The sequence below is a fragment of the Protopterus annectens genome, chromosome 16.part0 (genome assembly GCF_019279795.1).
Source record: "Protopterus annectens isolate FY-2018-M chromosome 16.part0, PAN1.0, whole genome shotgun sequence".
Lineage (NCBI taxonomy): Eukaryota > Metazoa > Chordata > Ceratodontiformes > Protopteridae > Protopterus > Protopterus annectens.
This window is the reverse complement of record NC_056750.1, coordinates 542321739-542345220: the sequence shown is the minus strand read 5'-3', so window position 1 is coordinate 542345220 and position 23482 is coordinate 542321739. Positions and strand designations below refer to the sequence as shown.

Sequence of the window (23482 nt, the reverse complement as noted above, 5' to 3'; positions counted from 1 at the left end):
AGCTTCTCCTAAGCCAGTCGCCGGTTCGCTGGTTGTCAGTGAGGCGCTTTTGCGGCCCCTGACGCCCGCTACTTTAGAGTCGCAGGCCTCTACCAACTTGCTCGTGGAATCGGCTATGCCACTGGAAACTCAGGGTATTGGAGCCTTGGACACTATTCCTTCAGATGGGTCCAGAGCCGCTGAGCAGGCACTGGCTTCTGAGGGTGTATTCAGAACTAAATATCTATACATTAAACTGACTTCAAAGGCAAAGACTTAAAGCACCTTCAAAGGCAAAGAAGCAAACCCAAGAGCAACGTGGACAGGCCTCCATGGCCAAAAAGCAGATGCTCAAAATGGCCGAAGACTTGATTACCTTGAATCAGGGGTTCCCATCCCCCTCCTGATAAGAGGCCTAGGCAAGAGACTGACTATGAATCTTCAGATCAGGTTTTCATTTCTTCTGATTCCTCTTCTGATCAGGAATATTCTCTTCCCCCCTATGAGGATTCTGATGCTGAAGAATCTATACTTTCAGTTTCTCCTCCAGAGGACTATTCTTTTGGGGAAACCTTACATACCATGACGGAGCACTTCCACTGGGAGAGCCAAGATTTTTTAGAATCTAAAAAGAGGCTCAGGGATTTCCTGTTACTACCTCAACACAAGCCTCTAGCCATCCCCACCTGTGTTAGACATTGTAGATGATGTGTTTTCGGAGTCCAGTCTTACCTGCTGACTCCTTACCTCCAGCTCCTGTTAAGCCTGACAGATATTACAGGGTTCCTGATTCACATAAATTCCTTTTTAAAAACCCTGCTGCAGACACAGAAACTATTTCTCAGGGTCCCAAAGGAGTTAAGGCGTCCGCTGCAAAAAACCCTACCCCCTCTGACAGAGATTCTAGGGCACTGGATAGATGGGGAAAAAAGGTTTACACATCTGCTACCTTGGCTATAAGGGCCTTAAACTGTCAGTTTCATATGCTCAAATATCAGCAACATGTCATGGCATTGCTTAAACAGAAAATGTTGTTAAACTCTGAATGTGCAGAAAACAAGGAAATGCATGATTTATTGCATGCAGCTGAACAAGGTGGAAAGCATACTTTGCAATGTGGTTTTGATTCTTTAGAGGCCTCCTGTAGAGCCGCAGTTACAGGTTCTGTAATTAGGAGGCATGCTTGGTTAAAGGAACAAAATCTGCCCGATCATGTTAAAGTTAAATTATTAGATGCACCTTTACAGCATGATGATTTGTTTGGTGTGAAGACAGAAGAGGTGTTAAAAAAAATGGAGGACAAAGCTAAATCCATGCAAACGTTCAAAGATTTTTTACAAGTACAGCCACCTAGGTTTAGTAGACACTGGCCAACAAAGAATTGGTCCTTTCCTGTGTTAGACAGACCTTAAAGGGGCAGACCCCAGGTGCAAGGTTCATTCCGCTCAAATCACAACCATTCAGGAAACAGTCCCAATGACTTCCCCTGCCTGCACCAAGTACTTATCTCCTGGCAGCCCCCTTAGGGGGAAAATTAGCACTTTTTTCTCAAAATTGGCACATTATAATCCAGGACAAGTGGGTCTTAAATATCGTGTCACAAGGCTACAAGTTCCATTTCCATACCCTGCCAAAGGCAAACAGCTGGCCAGATCTGCCAAAAAATCAATGGGCAGTGGCACAAAAACAAGTCTCATCCCTCATGGACATGGGGGCCATTCATCTAGTACCAGAGCAAGAGCAGGGACAAGGATTTTACTCAAGACTGTTCTTGGTACCCAGAAAGAACAAGGGCCTGGAGGCCAATACTGGACCTATGTATTTTGAACACATTCCTGGATATACCAAAATTCAAGATATTGACTTTGTAGCAGCTTCTGCTCATGCTGGGCAAGAATGCTTGGCTTGTGACTTTAGACCTAAAAGAGGCATACCTGCATGCCCCAGTCAGACAAATATGCAGAAGATACCTCAGATTCAAGGCTGGCTCAATGCATTACCAATTCTCTGCACTGCCCTTTGGCTTATCTACTGCGCCCAGGGTCTTTACAAAGTGCCTGGCACCAGTAATTGCATTCTGCAGACAAAGAGGAATACAAATATATCCATACTTGGACGACTGTCTGATTCAAGCAGAGAACAAGGACATTCTTCTACAGCATCTGGCGTTTGTGAAAAGACTTCTAACATGCCTAGGGTACACAGTCAATGAAAAGAAGTAAAAACTAGTACCCTCTCAAGAGATAATATTCCTGGGTGCAAGCTTAAATACAACTGCCCAGATGGCTTATCTCACTCTAGACAAACAAAGGCAACTGACTACTTATTTAAAAATTCTGGCAACAAAGGCCCAGTTATCTGCAAGAAAAATTCTGCAGGCTTTGGGCTTCATGGCATTCTGCATCCTACTAATTCCATATGCAAGACTGCATATGAGGAAACTTCAATGGTACCTAAAAATTGTGTGGACTCAACATTGCCACAGCCTGGAAACTATGATTACTCTCATTCCCTGCCTGCAACAGGAGTTTCGATGGTGGGCAAAGGTTTGTCACAAAAACAAGAGACAGCCATTCACATTACCCCCAGCCAGGCAAATACTAACAACGGATGCATCAGATTACACCTGGGGGGCCCACATGGCAGGAAGATGCATTCAGGGCACATGGACCTCAAACCAAATGCATCTACATATCAATCAAAAAGAGTTGCTAGCAGTTCAAAATGCGCTGACAGCCTTCAAGGACCTACTTCATCCAGGACAACTACTGATAAAGACAGACAACACCACAGTCATGTGGTATATAAACAAGCAGGGGGGCACTCATTCTTACCCTCTTTGCAGACTAGCCATGACTTTGAGGGACACAGCATTGACTTACCAAGTACACCTGCAGGCACAATTCGTGCCAAGAAGGAAAAATACTCTGGCAGATGACCTAAGCAGAAACCTCGTGGATCCCCACGAGTGGCACCTGGATCCACAAGTCTTAAGCATGATAAGGAAATGGGGATGCCCGGACATAGATCTGTTTGCCCCCCTCCCAACTACCAGCTAAAAAGATTCTGCACAAGGATTTATCACAGACAAGCATGGAAAGTGGACGCCCTATCTTTCAGCTTGAAAAACCTATCAGTATACGCATTTCCCCCTCTGCCTCTCCTCCCCAAGGTACTCCTAAAGGTCAGACAGGAGAAGCCAAGGTTGATACTAATTGCCCCAGACTGGCCCCGCCAGTACCGATATCCAATACTAAGGAGCGTGTCTCAATGCCCAGCTTGGACCTTTCCTCAGATACCTCATCTACTGTCCCAGCAAAACAATCAGATCCTGCAAAGCCAACTCAGGACTTTAAACCTGGCAGCATGGCGGATAATGTAGTCATACAAAACCTCCTCTCAGTAAAGCTGTGATGGATGTAATTTTGGAGGCCCGAAGGCCTAGTACTAGAAAATCTTATGCTGGAAAATGGAAGAGGATTTTGTGCTTGGAACCAGGCACAAGGAACTGATACAGCTGTGCCAAATATTCCTCAGATTTTGCAATACTTAACTGAGATGCTGGACCAAGGTCGATCTTTTTTATCTATTAAAATTTATGCCTCTGCCATTTTGGCTTATTACAATACAGAGCCACCAATCTTTTCTCATCCCTTACTAAGACAGTACCTCAGAGGAGCCAAAAACTTAAGGCCTCCAAGAAGATCACCAGTGCCTGCATGGGACCTCAACTATGTCTTGGAAAAACTCACCCTGACACCTTTTGAGTCAGCTGCTATGGCTGATATAAAGTTTTTATCTTGGAAAACAGCTCTGCTCCTAGCAATAACTTCTGCAAGATGAGTTTCAGAGCTTCAGGCACTCATGGCTGTGGAACCTTTTATCATTTTTTATCCAGACAGGGTCTCTCTGAGGACAAACCCAGCATTTATGCCTAAGGTGGTGTCCAGTGTAGCTCTTAACCAAAATATTCGTCTGCCAACTTTTTATCCAAGTCCACAGAACAAGGGGTAGAGAATTCTGCATTCTTAGGATGTACACAGACAGCTTAGATTCTACTTGGACAGAACCAAGGTTTTCCGAAACACAGAACAATTACTAGTGGCATATGCTGCAGGATAACAAGGAAAGGCCATCTCAAAGCAGACTATTTCAAAGTGGATAGGCCACTGCATTCGTTTCTGCTACTTAGACCATGGCAAGCTAGTGCCTAAGGGCATTAGGTCACATTCAACCAGAGCTGTAGCCACTTCAGCAGCCTTTCTTAGGGGAGTACCAACCAAAGACATTTTAGAGGCTGCTACATGGAGTTCAGTGCACACCTTTACCAAGCACTAAAATCTGCCATTGTACTCTAAATCCAGGGCAGGCTTTGCCACTGCAGTTCTGCAGGGCCTCATAGCCGCTCCTAATGCTGTTTAGCTCCAACCTCCCAGCCATAGCTTTGGGACTCTACCCAAGTGTAATGACTGCAACAGTGAAACACGAACAACATAATAAAGTTGTGTACACTTACCATAAATGTAGATGTTAGAGTGTATTCACTGTTGCAGTCCAGGTTACCCACTGGCCATCCCCCTTTCTTCTGATGGAACCCATCTTTCCTTCTCTGATTTTTACAACCTATGTGGTGTATTTGCTTGTAGTTGAAGGTAAAGTTTATATTGGTGCATGTGTTTATATGTATATAAATTTTGGCTACCCTTTTAGGGGGCACCTGACATCTGGGGCAAGAAAAACTAAAGAAAATGGCGTTGGCCGCATCTTTTATACCCCTGACGACCTGACGTCAGGGAAGGGGCGTCCGTGGACGACGCAGTCCCAGGACTTTGGAATTCAGGCCGACTGAGGGCAACCTGTGCCAGCAGGATAACCCAAATGTAATGACTGCAACAGTGAATACACTCGAACATCTACATTTATGTTAAGTGTACACAACTGTATTTTAGCCTGCAGGTTGGCTGTATCCAATGGTTCTGTATATGTAGTACCATTAACTACAGTTTCTGTGCAAATCTGGGTTTTCCTTTGAGGTTTCGATGTAGCTAAAGAACGCCTTATGGTTTTCCTTAGTTAGGGGTGCTAATTTAAGTAGCTTTAGCAGACTTTACAAGATGTCTTATTTGCCAGTTTAAGTTGAGGAGGGAGTACTTCCAGGTTTGAGACTGTAACTTCCTAGTCTTAGACAGGAATTTCTGTCTCTATTGTATAGCCAGGCTGACAGGTACTGGATCCCCCTTAGAATGACACCAGAAACTAAGCCAATTACTAAAGGCAATCATTTTTTTTTTGTTTGTATTGAGGCATCATCCTAGGTGAAGGTAAAATGCTGCTTAAGGCTAGGGACAGGAGTGCCTGGGACACAGTCAGAGAGCTCAGTCATTTCTGTTATGTAGTCCAGTGAGGTACGTCTCAAATCATTCACACCAACATGGACAATGACTTGAGTCGTAACAGTACCTGCTGTTGATTGACGTTGAGTACGTGTGATGTTGTGGATCCTGGCACCTGACCATGATCTTTTCCTTATCCAGCCTGGTAAGTGGGACATCTGTGCATCTCACAATTGAGTTGCCTGTGACCAAGATGTTTGGTTTTGTGTTTTGCCTTGGGGGCTTGTCTGGTGAGACACTGGTAATTGAGGTATTGTGTGCGCTGTTTCTCAGAGGATATTTTATGTGAAGCATGATTCTGTTTGGGAGGCCTCTGATGTTTAGGTAGGTTTGTGATGAGGACCTGCGCAAATGTAGATATGTGTGTTGCTGGTTTGGGTGATGATGGAGATGAGGTGTGCATGCTGACAGCCTGCTCAGTGTCACGTACTGACTGGTGTGCAGGAGAGCATGGATTCTAGGTTCTTAATATAGATGCATCTCTCGCATATTGAGCGGCACAGTGGTGCAGTGGTTAACATTGTCACCTCACAGCAAGAGGTTCTCCGGTTCAATTCTCAGCTGGGGTGCCTTCTGTGTGGAGTTTGCATGTTCTCCCTGTGTGGGTTTCCTCCGCTCGGTTTCCTCCCACATTCCAAAGACATGCATCTGGAGCATTTCTCCCCGGGCCTCCGCTGAAAACAGGCTCTGTGGAACCTAGTCGGACATTCCCGGTCAACAAATGTTAAATAAATAAATAAATAAAAAAAATTATGTGAGCTAGAATAAGAGGGTTGTCCATGTACATGTGGCAATTGATGCACTGCCTCATTATGCCCATGTTGACCAAGCTGGCTGGAGACACCGTGGGAAATTGTCTGTCCATAGTGCAAGGTAAATCCGTGTGGTCAGAACAGGACAGAAAGGACCAGGTAAGGTAGAAGGACAGGAGAAGGGATCTAAATAAGGAGGAGTTACTGGGTGAGACTTGTGATGATACCTCAGAGGCTGCGCCCAGTTGCTCCAAAGGAGCACTAACACTGGGTTAAGGGATGTTTAACAAGCAAGAAGTTTGCGTCTTTAACTGCCAATGGTACCCACCCCTATGCGGCTGTGTGCTATGCGCAAACAGGAGCAAAGCAGCTAATGCAAGGAAACCAATGAAAAAGCTCAAGCTAAGCCCAGAACCAGTAAACCTTTTTATTAGTTAGTCTTGCTGTACTACTCCTGCCACGAGGGTACAAGGAGGGGGGGGAGGTTCTGCAAGAAAAGTCCTGATTTTTAGTGCTCAGTCCCAAACAGAACTGGATTCAGCCAGTCTGAATCCAGTCTATACTACGGCCAACATAAGTGCAACGGAACACGGAATAAAAACGCAGAAATACTTTTTCCTTAAATTAAATAAGCAGTAGTGTAAAAAAGCAACAAAGGAGAACAGATCTTTACTTAAATTAGATAAAAGCAGCAGAGGGTGGCTGATCTACTTTTGCATCCTTGAGTCTAAGCACTGCAGCACAGTTCCTTGAACTACACTTCCCATCACTACAGTCACTGTGGCTGACTGAGTGCTGTAAAAGGATTCCCTTTAGGAAGTTTGAGGACTGATACTGTAAGCCCTGGCTACATTTCTTACAAATAACAGTATACCGCTGTGTCTCCTGACATGGGAAGCTGCGCCTTCCACATATTTACTTTCATTTACAGAGTCTGAAATTACTGTATCACAGAGTAGGGGGAATACTTCATGATGTCAGTCTCTAGCTTGGTGTGCATCACCCCCAATTTTTACTTGCAGCTCTGCATTTCAGAGAATTGCAGTTCAGATCCCCAAAATTTTAGCAGTATTACTGGTAAATTACACAACTGTGCAGTCACAGTATGTGTTAATTACTCACATGGAATAAAAGCATGCAGTCTGCAGTGATGTGTTTGTAATCCTACTTTTGCCTGTGACATTCTTGTTGCTATAGGTTAGTTGTGCCCAGTAACAGTGGTTGCAGAATGCTTCCCCATCCATTTAGTGTTCTCTTGTTGTTCACTGACCGTGCTTTGCACAGTAACCTGTGCCATTTTTCTTGACCTGTAACACATGAGGTTTGCAATTTGTTTTTTAATTGACTGCTTGCAACTGTTAATCCTGTAGAGTGCTGGATTCCACTCTGTGTACTTTGTACTATATACAGCATGGAGGAAATCCATGAAACTGGTTGCTCATATTTTTGTCCCTTCAACCAGTTTTTTTTAATTCACTGAACTACATACATTTGTTCAACTAATTGGTAATATTTATCTGTAATGCCTGTATGGGGATAGTCTCAAATGACTTGGCAGGATTTGAGTATATAGCATATCTAGTCAGTCTTAGTCTGTGTTATGCCTCCAGGTTAGGTAAGGAAGAACTTCATCCAAGAATGCCACAGTGTTTGAACCACTGGTGTCATTTACCATAAAAGGATACAAATTAACAAGTATAGACTACGGAGGCAGGGATGTTACTCTGTCCTTGTATTCGTCTAGTTGAGCCTTATCTGTAGTATTACATTCTGTGTCTGTGACTTTACAAATGCAGAGGGTGGCAATGTAGACAATGCAGAGGAAGGTAATTGGAGTCATTTGATCTGTTCATGTTTGTTGACCATGTGACTTGCATTAAGTCTATGGCCTGTTTTTAGGAGAGACCCAAGGTGATATTCCTATGCACAATAAATAGTTTTGCTAAGGCACTGGGTAAGTTCTGTACATTATCTTTAAGGGCTGTGGGGTGTTTAACATTCACCTGAATTACCATGAGCTTAGGTAGGTTGTAGATGTTCTTCGTGTTTCACTGTTGCAGTCATCGCATTTGGGTTATCTGCTTGCAGTAGCCTTCAGTCGGCCTGATTAACAAAGTCTTGGGTCCTGCGTCGGTTGCTGTCTCTTCTTCCGTGATGTCAGGTCGTTAGGGGTGTAAAATATGCAACCGACGCCATTACATCAGTCTTTGCCGTGCGGTGACCAAAGTAGAAGCAGTTCGCAAGTGCCGGTCAGCTGACTCCTGAAATTTTCGTTTGAGTTTCAGAACCGAAGTCTTCAACTAAAGCTAAGTACCCCGTTGGGGAAACTTTTTCTTGTTCTAAACTGATGTCAGTAAAAGTCAATAATTGTATTTCTTGTGGAAAGCAAATACCTCATAAAGATTTTCATTCGTACTGTATTCCTTGCCTAGGCCCTGACCAACGATGTACCTAGCTGTCCGTTTTGTGCCTTATTTAAACCTCGAACTCTCCGTTGTTGGTATATTTTTGCTTCTAAATATTTTGGTGCTCGGTTGAATTATCCTGATATGTCTTCTGTAAGCCATCCGACTACCGACATTCCAAAAAATGCAAAGATAAAGACAGAGACAGGCCGCCTAGGTCCAAAGCTGCCGACGACGCTTCTCCTAAGCCAGTCGCCAGTACTCAGTGAGGCACTTTCGCAGCCCCTGATACCCGCTACTTCAGATTCGCAGGTCCCTACTGAGACCCATTCTGAGTCCGGTATGCCATGAGATGCTTCAACTGTTGAACCTGCGGATGTCTCTACCTTGGATGGGTCTGGAGTTGCTGTGCAGGCACCGGCTTCTGAGGGTGTATTCAGGCCCACTGACTTGCATTCTAAACCGACGCCATCTTCTTCTTCAAGGCCTAAAACTCAAACCATGCCTAGAAAACTGACGCCCAGACCACATGGTCAGGCCTCCTTGCCTAAAAAACAAATGAAAAGAATGGCTGAAGACCTTATTACTCTAATCAGGGGAAGGCAACCTTCCCCTCTAAGAGACATAGGACTAAGTTTGCTTATGATACTTATGACCAGGATTCTGAAATTTCTGTTTCCTTTGATGACCAAGATTTACCTTTATGTATCTATGAGAATTCTGATGCTGAGGACTCTATTCCCTCTGCTTCCCCCTAGAGGATTTCTCTTTTGGTGAAATTTTGCATACTCTCAGGGAGCATTTTCGTAGGGAAAGTCAGGATTTCTCCGATTCTAAAATGAGGCTTAGGGATTTCTTACTCCTGCCCCAGCACAGGCCTTTGGCCATACCCTCCTATAGTAGACATTGTTGATTATGCTTTTTCCGAATCTACCTTGGCCCCTGACTCTCTACCTCCTGCTCCCAGAAAACCTGATAGATATTACAGGGTTCCTGACTCTCTCAAGTTCCTTTTCAAAAATCCTACTGCGGATCCTGAGACCATTTCACAGGGACCCAAGGGCATTAAAGCTACTACTGCCAAAAAACCTACCCCCTCTGATAGAGACTCCGGGGCGCTGGATAGATGGGGTAAGAAGGTGTACACTTCTGCAACTTTGGCCATTAGGCCCTAAACTGCCAGTTTCATATATTAAAGTGTCAGCAGCATATTATTGGATTGCTTAAACAGAAAATGATGTTGATTCCTGATTGTGCTGAAAGTAAGGATTTACAGGATTTAATGCATTCTGCTGAACAAGTTGAAAGACATACTTTGCAATGTGGTTTTGATTCACTAGAGGCATCTTGCAAGGCTGCTGTAACTGGGTCTGTACTTAGAAGGCATGCTTGGCTTAAGGAGCAATCCTTGCCAGATCATGTTAAAGCTAAATTACTGGATGCTCCCTTAAATCAGGACCGCCTGTTTGGCAACAAAGCAGAAGTTGTTCTTAAAAAGATGAAGGAAAAAGCTAAATCTATGCAAACTGTTACAGATTTATAACCTCCAAGGTTTAGTAGGCATTGGCCTTCTAAGAATTGGTCCATTCCTGCCTCTTCCAGACCTTCTCAGTCCAAACCCAGATCCAGCAGAGCACCCAGGCTTCACTCCAGGGGTACACACAGGACTAAGCCCTGGGGGGCCTCCACTTCCAAATCTGGGAGTAATAAAACTCCCCCTATGGTAAACTGTCTCAATGACTTCTTTTTAAAACCTCCAAGCACGTCTCAACTGACTGCCCCTTTGGGGGGAAAAATTGCTCTTCATGCAAAGAACTGAGAACTCATTACCCAGGACAAATGTGTTTTAAATGTAGTGTCCCAAGGATACAGATTTCACTTCCACACATTACCAGCACCAAGCGGTTGGCCATGTCTACCCCCAAATCAGTGGGCAGAGGCCCAAAAGCAAGTACTCTCTCTCCTAAGCATAGGGGCTATTCAGTTGGTACCAGAAGAGGAAAAGGGACAAGGTTTTGACTAGAGACTTTTCCTGGTACCCAGAAAAGACAATTCATGGCATCCTGTCCTGGACCTGTCTACTCTAAACACCTTTTTCGTGATTCCAAAATTCAAGATGCTGACTTTTCACTAGTTGCTTCCTATGCTAGGCAAAGATGCCTGGTTGGCAACACTAGATTTAAAGAAAGCATACCTGCACATCCCAATCAGGGAATCTTGCAGAAGATACCTATGCTTCAAAGCAGGCTACACACACTATCAGTTCTCTGCACTGCCCTTTGGCTTATCTACTGCGCCCAGGGTATTCACAAAGTGCCTAGCTCTAAGTCATTGCATTTTGCAGGTAACGAAATATTCAAATGTACCCATACCTGGACGATTGTCTAATTCAGGCAGAAAGCCAGGACATGCTTTTGAATCATCTGGCCTTTGTGCAAAGGGTGCTAACATGTCTGGGGTACACCATAAATGAAAAGAAATCACACCTGGTACCCTGTCAACAAATTATATTCGTGGGAGCAAGCTTGAGTACAACTTCCCAGATGACTTTCCTCACGCTAGAGAAACAAACTCATTTGACAACCTACTTCAAACAAGTGGCCGCAAAAACCCTGCTATCTGCAAGGCAAATACTACAAGCCTTGGGGGTTCATGGCCTCCTGCATTCGTCTAATTCCATATGCAAGACTGCATATGAAGAAACTACAATGGTACCTAAAAAGCCTATGGTGTCAACATTCTTAGGATCTAGAAGCAATCATTCACATCATACTTTGCCTATGCCTAGAGTTCCTTTGGTGGGCAGAGGCCTGCCACCAAAACAAGGGACTACCATTCATACTACCCCCTGCCGCCCAAACCCTAACAGACGCATCAGACTATGCATGGTGGACTCACCTGGCAGGGAAGTGCATTCAGGGCAAATGGAACCCAAGTCAAATGCACCTGCATATCAATCAAAAATAAATGTTAGCTGTACAGAATGCACTGACAGCCTTCAAGGACCACATTCTTCCAGGACAATTAATAGGAAAGACTGACAACACCACTGTTATGTGGTACATAAGCAGGGGGGTACCCATTCTTACCCCCTCTGCAGACTAGCCATGGCATTGTGGAACACAGCCTTGAGCTATCAAGTGCATCTACAAGCTCAATTCCTGCCAGGAAAACTGAATACACTGGCAGATGGACTAAGCAGAAAACTCATGGACCCACACGAGTGGAAACTGGAACCAAGGATTTTCAACATGTTGACAAGCAAATGGGGGAGCCCAGATATAGACCTGATTACCTCCCCCAGAACTATCAATTGGACAAATTTTGCACAATGACTCCCCACAAACAAGCATGGAAAGTGGATGGATGCTCTGTCCTTCAGCTGGAAAAACCTATCAGTTTATGCCTTCCCTCCTCTGCCTCTGCTCTCCAAAGGACTACTAAAGATCAAACAAGACAAACCAAGGACGATTTTGATTGCTCCAGACTGGCCACGCCAACACTTATCATCTTTTGGCTGTTCCCATTAGGGGTCGCCACAGCGGATCATCTGTTTCCATTTCATCCTGTCCACTGCATCTTGCTCTGTCACACCAACCACCTGCATGTCTTCTCACCACATCCACAAACCTTATCTTAGGCCTTCCTCTTTTCCGGTTACCTGTTAGCTTCATCCTTAGCATCCTTTTCCCAATATACTCAGCATCCCCCCTCAGCACATGTCAAAACCAACGTAATCTTGCCTCTCTGGCTTTGTCTCCAAACCTTCCGACCTGGGCTGACCCTCTAATATACTTATTCCTAGTCCTGTCCACCTTCGTCACACCCAGTGCAAATCTTAACATCTTTAACTCTGCAACATCCAGCTCTAACTCCTGCCTTTTTGTCAATGCCACTGTCTCCAACCCATATAACATAGCTGGTCTCACTACCCTCTTGTAGACCTTCCTTTTCACTCTTACTGGTACTCGTCTGTCACAAATCACTCCTGACACTCTTCTCCACCCTCTCCTTCCTGCCTGTACTCTCTTCTTCACCTCTCTTCCACACTCACCATTACTCTGAACTATTAATCCCAAGTATTTAAACTCATCCACCTTTGTCACCTCTACTCCTTGCATCCTCACCATTTCTCTGTCCTCCCTCTCATTCACACACATATATTCTGTCTTAGTCCTGCTGACCTTCATTCTGGCCACACCAACACTGGTACCCCCTATTGCGCAGTGTGTCACTGTTGGCCCCATGGCACCTGCCTCAGACCCCTACCCTGTTGTCTCAGCAGGAGAACCAGATTTTGCTCCCTCAGCTTCAAACACTTACTAGCAGCCTGGCTAATTTCCTAATCTCTCCTTTACCATCCCTCAGTAAACCAGTGATGGATATCATCTTAGAGGCAAGGAGGCTTAGTACTAGAAAATCTTATGCTGAAAAATGGAAAAGATTCTGTGCCTGGAACCAGTCTCGAGGGATAAGCACAGCAATGCCCAATTTACCTCAGATTTTACAATACTTAACTGAGATGCTTCACAAGGGTCTGTCTTTTTCCTCCATCAAAATTCACACCTCAACCATTTCCGCTCATTATAACACATAACCTCCCCTCTTCTCTCATCCACTGCTCAGGCAGTTAACCTGAGGGGCCAAAAATTTAAGACCACACAGGAGAGCTTCAACTCCAGCCTGGAACCTTAACTTTGTATTGGAGAAACTCACTCTTCCTCCTTTCGAGCCAGCTGCTACTGGAGATTTAAAATTCCTTTCTTGGAAAACAGCTTTCCTTTTAGCAATCACTTCAGCTAGAAGGATATCTGAGTTACAGGCCCTCATGGCAGTGGAGCCTTTCATCTTCTTTCATGCGGACAGGGTGTCCCTCAGAACCAATCCCTCCTTCATGCCCAAGGTGGTATCCAGTGTGGCTCTTAATCAGTCCATCCATTTTCCAACCTTCTTTCCTAAGCCACAGAACAAAGGGGAATGGATACTGCACTCCTTAGATGTGCACAGACAACTTAGATTCTACTTTGACAGGACTAAACCTCAAAGGAAATCTGAACAACTGCTGGTGGCATTTGCTGCAGGGACAGAGAGGAAGGCCATTTCAAAGCAAACCATTTCTAAATGGATAGGCCATTGCATTCATTTCTGCTATAAGCACCATGGAAAACCTATCCCACAGGGGATCAGACCCCACTCAACCAGGGCTGCATCAACCTCTACAGCCTTTCTCAGAGGTGTCCCTACCAGAGACATACTAGAAGCTGCTACATGGAGTTCTGTCCATACTTTCACCAAGCATTACCATTTGCCAATTTTCTCTAAATCCAGAGCTGGCTTTGCCACTGCAGTTTTGCAAGGCCTTATAGCTGGTCCTAATGCTATCTAAATTCTTCCTTCCATCCTTGGCTATGGAGAATCTACCCAAATGTGATGACTGCAACAATGAAACACGAAGAACATAGTACAGTTGTGTACACTTACCATAAATGTAGATGTTCGAGTGTATTCACTGTTACAGTCCTGGTTACTCTCCCTCCAGCCCCTTGTCTTCTTTTGGCTATATCTCTACTCTCCTTTACTATGCTCAAAAGCTTTTTGGTGTATTTACTTTTTTGTTGGAGGTTTAACCTTGTATTTTTATATATTTAATTGCTTCCCATTGGGGGGCACCTGACATCTGGGACAAGAAAAAACTGATGTAATAGCGTTGGCTGTATGTTTTATACCCCTGACGACATGACGTCACAGAAGAAGAGACAGCAACCAACGCAGGACCCAAGACTTTGTTAATCAGGCCGACTGAGGGCTACTGCAAGCAGGTAACCCAAATGTGATGACTGCAACAGTGAATACACTCGAACATCTACATTTATGGTAAGTGTGCACAACTGTACTTTTTTAAATGTCTCATCTGAAGGAAACCAGTTTGTGAATCCAGGCACTTGGTGGTAAGATAGAAGCTAGAGCTCTGTTACCTTTCTAACATCAGAGTGAATATCTTACCTGCTGAGTTGCTGACACTGGTAAGAACAGGTTAAAAGGAAGCTTTCAGAAATGAAAGCTACTGTAGGCTCCTAAAACATTTCAAGCTGTTGGGGTTTTAGAGATGGTTCTTTACTGAAACACTTAAATTTTTTACTGGCAATCAAAAATGTTGAATGAAGCTCTGATGGCTTTGGGGTTTGGAGACCAAGTTGGAGGGTATAATCTGGGTTTTTCAAATATTGAACAATTACTTTGTCACGGTAACACTTTAAAAAAGAATGGGGGCATTAGTTACAAATAATGGGGTTTAATTCCTTTTGTGTATAAAGTTGTAGAATGGCTTATTGAATTGGGTGGTGAGAATTCATTTAAAGTTTCAAGGGGAGCTTAAGACAGGAGGAGGAGTAGGGTGGGAACGAGAAGGATTACATGAAGTAGGAGATGGCAATTGTACAGACTTCACTGCTGTACCACACTGCTTCTGTGGACATCTTTAATTTAATGTATATTGAGGCTTCATCAAGAAAAGAGTACATTGCTATCTTCAGAATGGTGGTGGGGACATCTGCCTCGGGCAGAGGAGTTTGTGTCTTGGGGTCTTGTTCTTAGTGCCTTATCAGAAATGTGGGATGGATTCTGCAACTCATAATTCATAGATTTTACAGGCATGTAACATACCACTGATGTCTTAGTTTCACCAAAATTGAAAAGTCCTTTAAAGCCTTAGTTATTAAAATAAAAATGTTCAAATTATTTCACTTAGAAACTTTAAAGCATTTTGTAGTGAAAGTAGGAGCAGTAAAAATTTGCCTACCAAATGCACAAATGTTTTGGTGCCGATCAAAACTGCTACCAAACACTTAGAAGTTCTTACTGAGTTTGTAGTGTTGACCATTTCTTCTTGTTTTTATTGTTGTTTAAACCAGTCCACACAGCAGTGGAATAGTTATCGGTTGTGTAGCTGGATATAATACCTGCATAGTATTTGTTGCCAGGGTTGGAGGACCAAGGTTTTGCTCTGTTCCTTCTTTGGTTCTGGTAGTAAAGTTTGTAGACCAAAGAAGTTGAAAGGATGGGATTGAAGACCATAGACTAGTCAACGTTACAAAAACAGAGTCATTTTCTTTGTGGTGATTGCTAATGGGCAAGATGTCATTTGATGAGGTTTGGGGTACAGGAAAATGCATATATTCAGTGGCGATGTGTTTATATTCTTTCTTAAAGGTAACCAGTATCATTTCTGATTGTTAACTAACCAGTTAGAGATCTAGATAGGACGCAACGCAATCTGTATTATTTGAATATGTAAATGTCATAAGCCCTCCCCTTATAATTTCTGATCTGATGTCTGGTTGGCAGGCTTTAGTTGTTATCAGTGTAAGCCTTTTTTTTTTTCCTTTCTTTTTACCTCAGGATCTTGCCCGATGGCTTCACTACAGATGCACACTCAGTCCATTTGTTCTGGAGGTATGGGAACTTTGCACTCCCAGGCTAGATGAGTGCCCTGTGGCCCATTTGTTCCCACTCAGGAATCCTGATCTGTCTTGTGTTTCTGTGGCTGTGTGAAGCCTACTATTGCAGTCTCCCAAGGGAACTCATTTTTCCTCGCTCTGAAGTCACCTCTGCTTACTGGTGCTAGGCAGTATAAATATGTGGCCAGCCAAACCACCTCCCTCCCTTCCTCCCCATAAAATAGATGAGCCATCAGTTGATGCTCACTTCTCTACATCTCTAATCAAGTCTGAGCTGCTAGTCATACAGGAGTTACCTGCGTCACAATGATTAGCAAGGACTTTTGAATTTACCTGATTAGAAAGAAGGATGACTGTGCATATTTTCTCACTGTCTGTGAATATGACATTTTAAAGGAAATTAATAATTCCTATAATTATGTTAAACTGAATTATTAAGTAAGTTAATCATTTAACATTTTTAATTATTAGTGAGTTTGTCACATCTGGCATTTCCCTAGCTGGTCTGGGATAACACTTAAAGGTGAAAGGCATGGCTAGTTGCCAGAAAGAATTATATGAATTAAAAACAGTAGTTGTAAAAAAAAAAAAAGTCAGGGATCCAAGAATAAGATAGCATAAAAGGGAGTAGCGCAGGTTGAAAGAGAAGCATAGGAGAGAATTTGTGAGTTGGCTAGAATGTGGGTACAGCTGTTTGACAAAGGAGCTTTTGGTATGTCAGAGGACACAATCTGTAGGAGAATGGGGGTGGGGTGCTAGATATGGTGGTAAATTTGCTGACGTGCTAAAAATGGTAGAGAGGGACTGAAAGGAGGAAGCAACAGGAGGCCAGAAGACTGGAATAAAGGAGCAACACCCTATGAATCGGCGATGGTGCAGTGGAATGGATAGAGTCACATCTTGGGTTAAGCTCCTTTAGAGGAAAGGGGTGCTGCTAGACTGATATAGATATCTTAATGCAGTGTATTGGACCCAAACATATTTAGGGAGTAGATTAGACGCTTGAGAAAAGAGTAAAGGAGTTGAGTGTCAGGATTAAGGTTACACTTACTGGGGATCTGAGCTAGCCAAGAGCAGACTGGAAGATTCCAAGATCTAAGACTGAAAGGAATCAGAACCTGATCCAGGTTTTGGACCTTAATGAGTTCAGACATTTGCTGCAGGACTGTACCAGAAAGAGTGGCATTCTGGTTGTGGTTCTGTCAAAGGCAGAGAGGGTCATGGATTTTCAGGTAAAGATGCTTTTAGTAAAGTTTGTCACTGTATTCTTCAGAAGAGATGGTAAGAATTCAAAAGCAAAGACAGTTGTGTAAGACTTTAAGGGAGTGATTTTACACAGCTGGGAAAGAGAGTCCAAGATGAGTTAGGAGATGGGGTAAACTTAAAGAAAAATTACCTATTGGAATGGGTGAAAGATGAAGTATTCAAGTCTGTGGGAAGGGATTTGATGAAGAGGCAAAAAATGTGGTAAAGGCCATTTTGGCTTTGTAAAGATGAAAGGCTTGACGTTCATGCAAAATATAGAGCATACAAGAGATGGAGAGTGTGGGATTTGGAGGATTGGGCACAACCGAAAGAGACCAGCATGAGGGCAACAAAGTAACTTGTTAAATGGGACTTGATGGAAAGAGAACAAAGTCAATTCTACTTACTTGCTTACTTTATGTATCTGTCTGTCTGTTTATTAGGCAAGTGCATAGCAGAAAGGAAGAGGGAAATAAAAAAGCTGGCCAGGCTGAAAAGAGGTGAAGCCAATCATGGAAGACTGGGAAATAGAGATACTTAATATGCTTCTTTTATTGTGCTTGAATGCAAAGGAAGGGTGCTGTGATGGTGGGGAAGGGAGATGTGAGCAGGTAAAGCAGCAGAAGATGCTAGTGAGGGAGTCGGGGGAAATGGAACTGTCTGCCTTTAGGGAGAATGAAGCATGGAGAATCAGATGCATTACCACATGAATCCTCAGGGATGTGTCTAGCTTGCCGGCATGATTCTCCTCAGGGGAACAGTGTCTCAGTTCAGAAATTCTCAAGTATATTACACTTGTACAAAGGGTAGTACAGTGGCACCACAGATAGTGTTGTTGCCTTCTGTGTGGAGTCTGCATGTCCTCCCTGTCTTTGCATGGGTTTTCTTTGGGTGCTCTGGTTTCCTGCCACATTACAAAGACATGCAGTAGGTTAATTGGATACTATAAATTGGCCATAGGTGCGAGTGTGTGTGTGAGTGAGTGATCTGAAAGAACAGTAGCGGCAGGTCTAGCCATCTAGCAGTATGAAATTTGGCTCTAGAAGATTGTCACCGTTAGTGACATCCCGACTGCATGTGCAGAATGGGAAAAAGCAATTGTGAATGGATGAATGGAAGGGAGAAGTAGGGGAATACATGCCTTTAGACTGACACCAATGACAGAGAAAGTGAGAGAGAGAGGATCTTGAGGGAATGGCTAATTGCATGTATAGAGGTTTAGGATGGGTTTATGATCAGAAGATGCTGACATTCACACAATACGCAGATTTTGTGTTGAGGTTGTAAAAGGACTAAACAGAAGCAGTGGAGGATGTGGTCTATCTGGACTTCAGCAAGTCGTTTAATCTGGTCCTGTTTGTGTTATTGCTAGGTAAGTAGAAGCATGGGAGCAGGACCAAGGTAGGGAAAATGGATTGCTACATGGTTGAAGTATAGGATACTGAAGGTTGAAGTATAGGATACTGAAGGTTGAAGTGATGCAGACTGTGTGAAAAATAATGAAGGTGAATAGTGGACTACTGCAGGTGTCATTCATGGGCCAGATGCTCTTCACTGTTCGTTTCTGACATGTCTGAGGGGAAGAGAGACTAGGATCAGCCTATTCACTGTTGGCAAAAATGGAGGTAATAAAGGTAGACATGACAATAAAAGAAGGGGTGAAGATGTAAAGAAGGATTTAATAAGGATGACTGAGAGGATAGATAGAAAAGACCTCAGGCTCATTGCAGATAAATGAAGAGTACTGCAATGCGGTCACAAAAAAATGGTGTGAAACATTAGCGGGGGGGGGGTGCATAACTGATGGCTGCAAAGCAGGAAAGGGAGCTGCTTTAGACCACCAGCAGCAAAATGAGAAGACATTGGCAGTAGCAAACAGAATGCTCAGGTATATCCTTGAAGGAAATAGATTCTAGAGGCAAAGAGGAAATGTTTCCACTCTACCAGGCCCTGTTCAGGCCACACCTTGAATATTGTATGCATTTATGATTACTAACCAAGAGAAAGCAGTAGGTTGCATAAAATAGTCCAAAGGAAAGCCAATCTAAAATGTTTTAGGTTGGATGGCTAGCGTTGTTCTGATGTGTTATCAGAAGACAGTATGGGTGTGATATAACTGCACAAATTCATGTCTTTAGAGTTGCACAGGAAGGGTAGAGGGGGGAGGACGGACCAGCTGCTTCCATCATCTCCAGTAAAACTGCTTCACTAAGAGGGTTCAGAAACCAGAAAGACAGACGTGATAAAAGCAATGTGCAATATTGTAACAGATTAGGGTTTATCGTGCACCATTGCAAATAAACTAAAAATATCCACTTGCAAAAAAACTTAGAAGATACACAGATGCATATAAAGGAAAAGTACAAAATTAGCAATTTATTGATGACCCCAAAAAGTTGTATAGAGAATTGGGAAACAAGGTAAAAGGAATTGAAAGACCATCCAAAAAAGAAGTAAATACATTTTGGAGAAGTATTTATGAAGATCCTGTGGAACGTAACAAAGATGCTAAATGGACAGAAGAAGTAAAAGCAAGAATAAGTGTAAAGGTACAGGTTATGAAATGGGATGAAGTAACAGCCAGAGAGATTGAAACAAAGTTAAGAAAAGCCTCTAACTGGAAAACTCCAGGCCCAGATGCAGTACCTAACTTCTGGTTAAAGGCATTAAAATCTTTGCACGAATACTTATCCATAAGTGAGAGCTATTTATATGTGCACCTCAGACACCAACCTGACTAACAACAGGAAAAACTGCTCTTAAGAGTGAACTTTAAAGCTACCCTAAAAATTATAAACCAATAACTTTCCTTCCAATGCCTATAAACTATACACTGGAATTGATGCCAACAAAGTTTATAGTTGTAAGAGAATTCAATCATGGCAGTAGAACAAAAGGGTAATAAAAGAAAGTCATGTGGAGCAAAAGATCATTTGTTACTAAATAAAGTCATAATGGAGAACTGTAAAAAAGGGAAGAATCTAAGTAGGGCATGGATTGACTACAAAAAGCATTTGACAGTATCCTACATTCATGGATAAGAGTGCTTAAAAATGTGTAAGGTACACCCTACACTAATCGATTACATTACAGTGACCATGAAACAGTACCCGACCACTTTGCAATTAAGCCACAATAAAGGACAAATTATTATTCCAGGGCGAAAAATGCAAAGGGGTGTATTCCATGGTGACTACCTGTCACCACTGCTATTCTGTCTTACCCATAACCCATTAAACTGTCTACTTAACAGATTAGGTCATGGATGTAATTTGGCTCCCAGAAAGCAACAAAGTGCAAATAGATGTCTCTTTTTGTCGATGATTTAAAACTGTATAGCTTATCAGATGAGGAACTGAAACCACAACTGCAAGTAGTCAAAACTTTTTCAGATGATGTAAGAATGTCATTTGGTCTTGATAAATGTGCAGAAGCAACCTTTAAAGCAGGGAAGCTACCTTACCAAGAAAACAAGTTTGGGACAAGAATGTGAAATAAAATAACTTGAGCAAGAGGGAGTGTATAAATATTGGGGAATTGATGAAGGATTAACAGTAAAACATGAACAAATGCTAATAAAACTTAGGAATATTTTTGAAGACTTAAATTAATCCTAAAAACAGCATTGACATGTAGGAACAAAATTCAAGCTAACCAATTTGCTCTTCATGCCCTAACTTACAATTTTGAAGTGATTGACTGGCCCGAAAAGGTGTTGGACAGATTAGAGGAAAACAAGAAGGGTGCTTCATGCTCATCAAATGATTTATAAAAATCAGTGCATACCAAGGTTATATATTCCCTGTACCGAAAGAGGTATGAACCTCCTAGAAATTGACTACATGTATAGATCTGCTGTTGTGGGACTGCCCACACATCTGCTGACCTCACAAGATCCAAATATAGTGAAAGTTTTGAAACATGAGGGAAGTATATATTGTGGGAAAAAATAGCCAGGGAATTGTTATGGTTAGGCTTGTATAGGCCCTAGGGCCGATAGCCTAGTACCAACCTATGAACCTGTAAATCTAAGATGACTTCCTTGCTTAGTCTAGCAGAAGCATATCAGAATAGAAATTAAACCAGAGGTAGATATAAGTCAGGCAGCAGCTAAATGTACCAAAAAAAAACAAACGAAAGAATATAAGGTGAAGGATCAGATGAGAAGACAAGAAATGTGGAAAATGTGTATATGTAGTTGCAAGTATAGGAAACTCCTGGAAGAACCTCATGTTCAGAATCGAACACAGGAATGGTTAAGGAGAGGTGTTGAATTCAAACCAAAAGATGTAAGGTTAAAATTGGTGGCCCAAGATAGTGGGCTATGTAGGGAGAAACAGACATGTAGGTTTTATAAAATAGAGTTGGAAACAGTCACACACCTTATCGCTGGTTAGGATATACTAATGGCAGAAGGATTGTATACTGAAAGGCATAATAATGTGGCAAGACTGTCACACTGGGGATTGTGCAAACATTATAATATTGAAGTAGCTGAAAAACACTGGAAACATGAGCCACAAAGCATCACATGGGATCACCCATTACCAGCAGTTCAAAAGATAGATGTGAGAAAACCAGTTATATAGTGGTCCATGAAAAGAAGACAAAAGTAGCATTGATCATTGAAATTGCTAGACCCAGTGACTACAGTGTCTTGTGTACAGAGAGACACAAAGTCATAAAATATCAGGATTTGCAGGCAGAAATGAGAGCAATGTGGAAGAAAGATACCCAGACAATTCCAATAATATTAGGAGCAACAGGTCTTATAAAAACGAATCTACAATCATATTTAGATACATTACCAATACATGTAACTCCATATGAATTGCATGAGGAGTCATTACTGGGCACATGTGTGCTGCGAACAGCACTTATGTCTGACATCAAAGATTGAAATTAATTTCATGAACTTTAATCACACTTAGGAATGAGGTCCATTCTCGTCATGGTATTAGAAACCCAAAAGATTTGGAGAAAATAAAAAAAAAATAAAAAAGAGGGTTCAGTACCTGTGGAATAGACTACCACAATATGTGGTGGAAATTGAATCTAACAAGGCATTCAGGAGTGCTTAGGACAAGTGAAAAGGTGAGGTGGAGAGAAGAGATGGAAGGGAGATTGAATTTTAAATTAATATAAGGGCAGATTACATGAGCTAATTTGTTTCTTTCCACCATCAAACAAATAGTGTAATGTAAAATGTAATTTAACAGAGTAATCTAGACAGATTCAGTATGTTTATAGAGCTTTAAATCTACACAGTACTGAATAAAGTATGTCTTTTTATCTACCCGTGGGCATCTTTGTTTTACCTGCCTGTGCTGCTAAATTCTTGAATAAATCAATCCTGAATACTGACAAATGGTGAAAGACCGTTTTGTTGGTCTGAGAAATCTATTGATTCTGTTATCAGGTGGTCACAGTAAGGTGTGTGACACCTTGATTTATTGTCTAGTCTTAATCAGCAGTATGCTCATCAAAGTGAAGGATAATCCTATTTCTCATTTTGGGGACTGGAACTATAACTCTTAACCTCTCTCTGCAGGCAGTCTGGACAAAGTCGATAACAAGGGGACAAAGGCCCAAAATCAGGGACAGATTTCAAATAGTACACTTGTAAATTTAGAAATTGCCAGAATAATAGGTTTTGCATTAGCATGCGTTTTCTGAAGAATATGATGCCTGAAACCCAAATCTATCCACAACCCCTTTTCCCAGTTTTATACATGGGGTCAGGGTGTCACTTCAACAGTGGCAGTCAGCTAGAAAAAGTTCACACTGCCAGGTGGCTATCTGTGCCTCAGCTGTTCTTCCATACCACACACTCGCATGCATACTCACACGTATGGCCAATTTAGAGTATCCAATCCACCTACTTCTTGTCTTTGGAATGTTGGAGGAAACCAGAGCACCTGGAAGAAGCCCATGTGAACACAGGGAAGACATGCAAAACCCTACACAGAAGGCACCTCAGCTGAGAATTGATCTGAAGAATGTGTTTCTCATAATTTACTGGCAAGAAAATCTCAAATTTTATGAGCAGACCAAAAATATGAGGCAAAAAATCTGGACATTCTCAGAAATTCTGAGTATTTGAGAAGTACTAACAAAAGACCTCAAGCATACAGTGCTGGTGTTAGTGCTACAGGACCAACAAGAGTCTTTGGACAGATATGTGCAGACTTTCCCCTTAAGAACATTTTCCCTTTAGCAAGGATCTGCTCAACATGGTGATTAAGGTTAAA

At 42.5% G+C, this 23482-nt stretch overlaps 1 protein-coding gene across 1 annotated transcript in view; it reads left to right on the top strand.

Moving 5' to 3' along the window:
• The window catches only part of ABL1 (ABL proto-oncogene 1, non-receptor tyrosine kinase), a 788845-nt gene that overhangs the window by 94433 nt on the left and 670930 nt on the right, over nucleotides 1-23482 (top strand). The gene's annotated exons all lie outside the window — the stretch shown is intronic.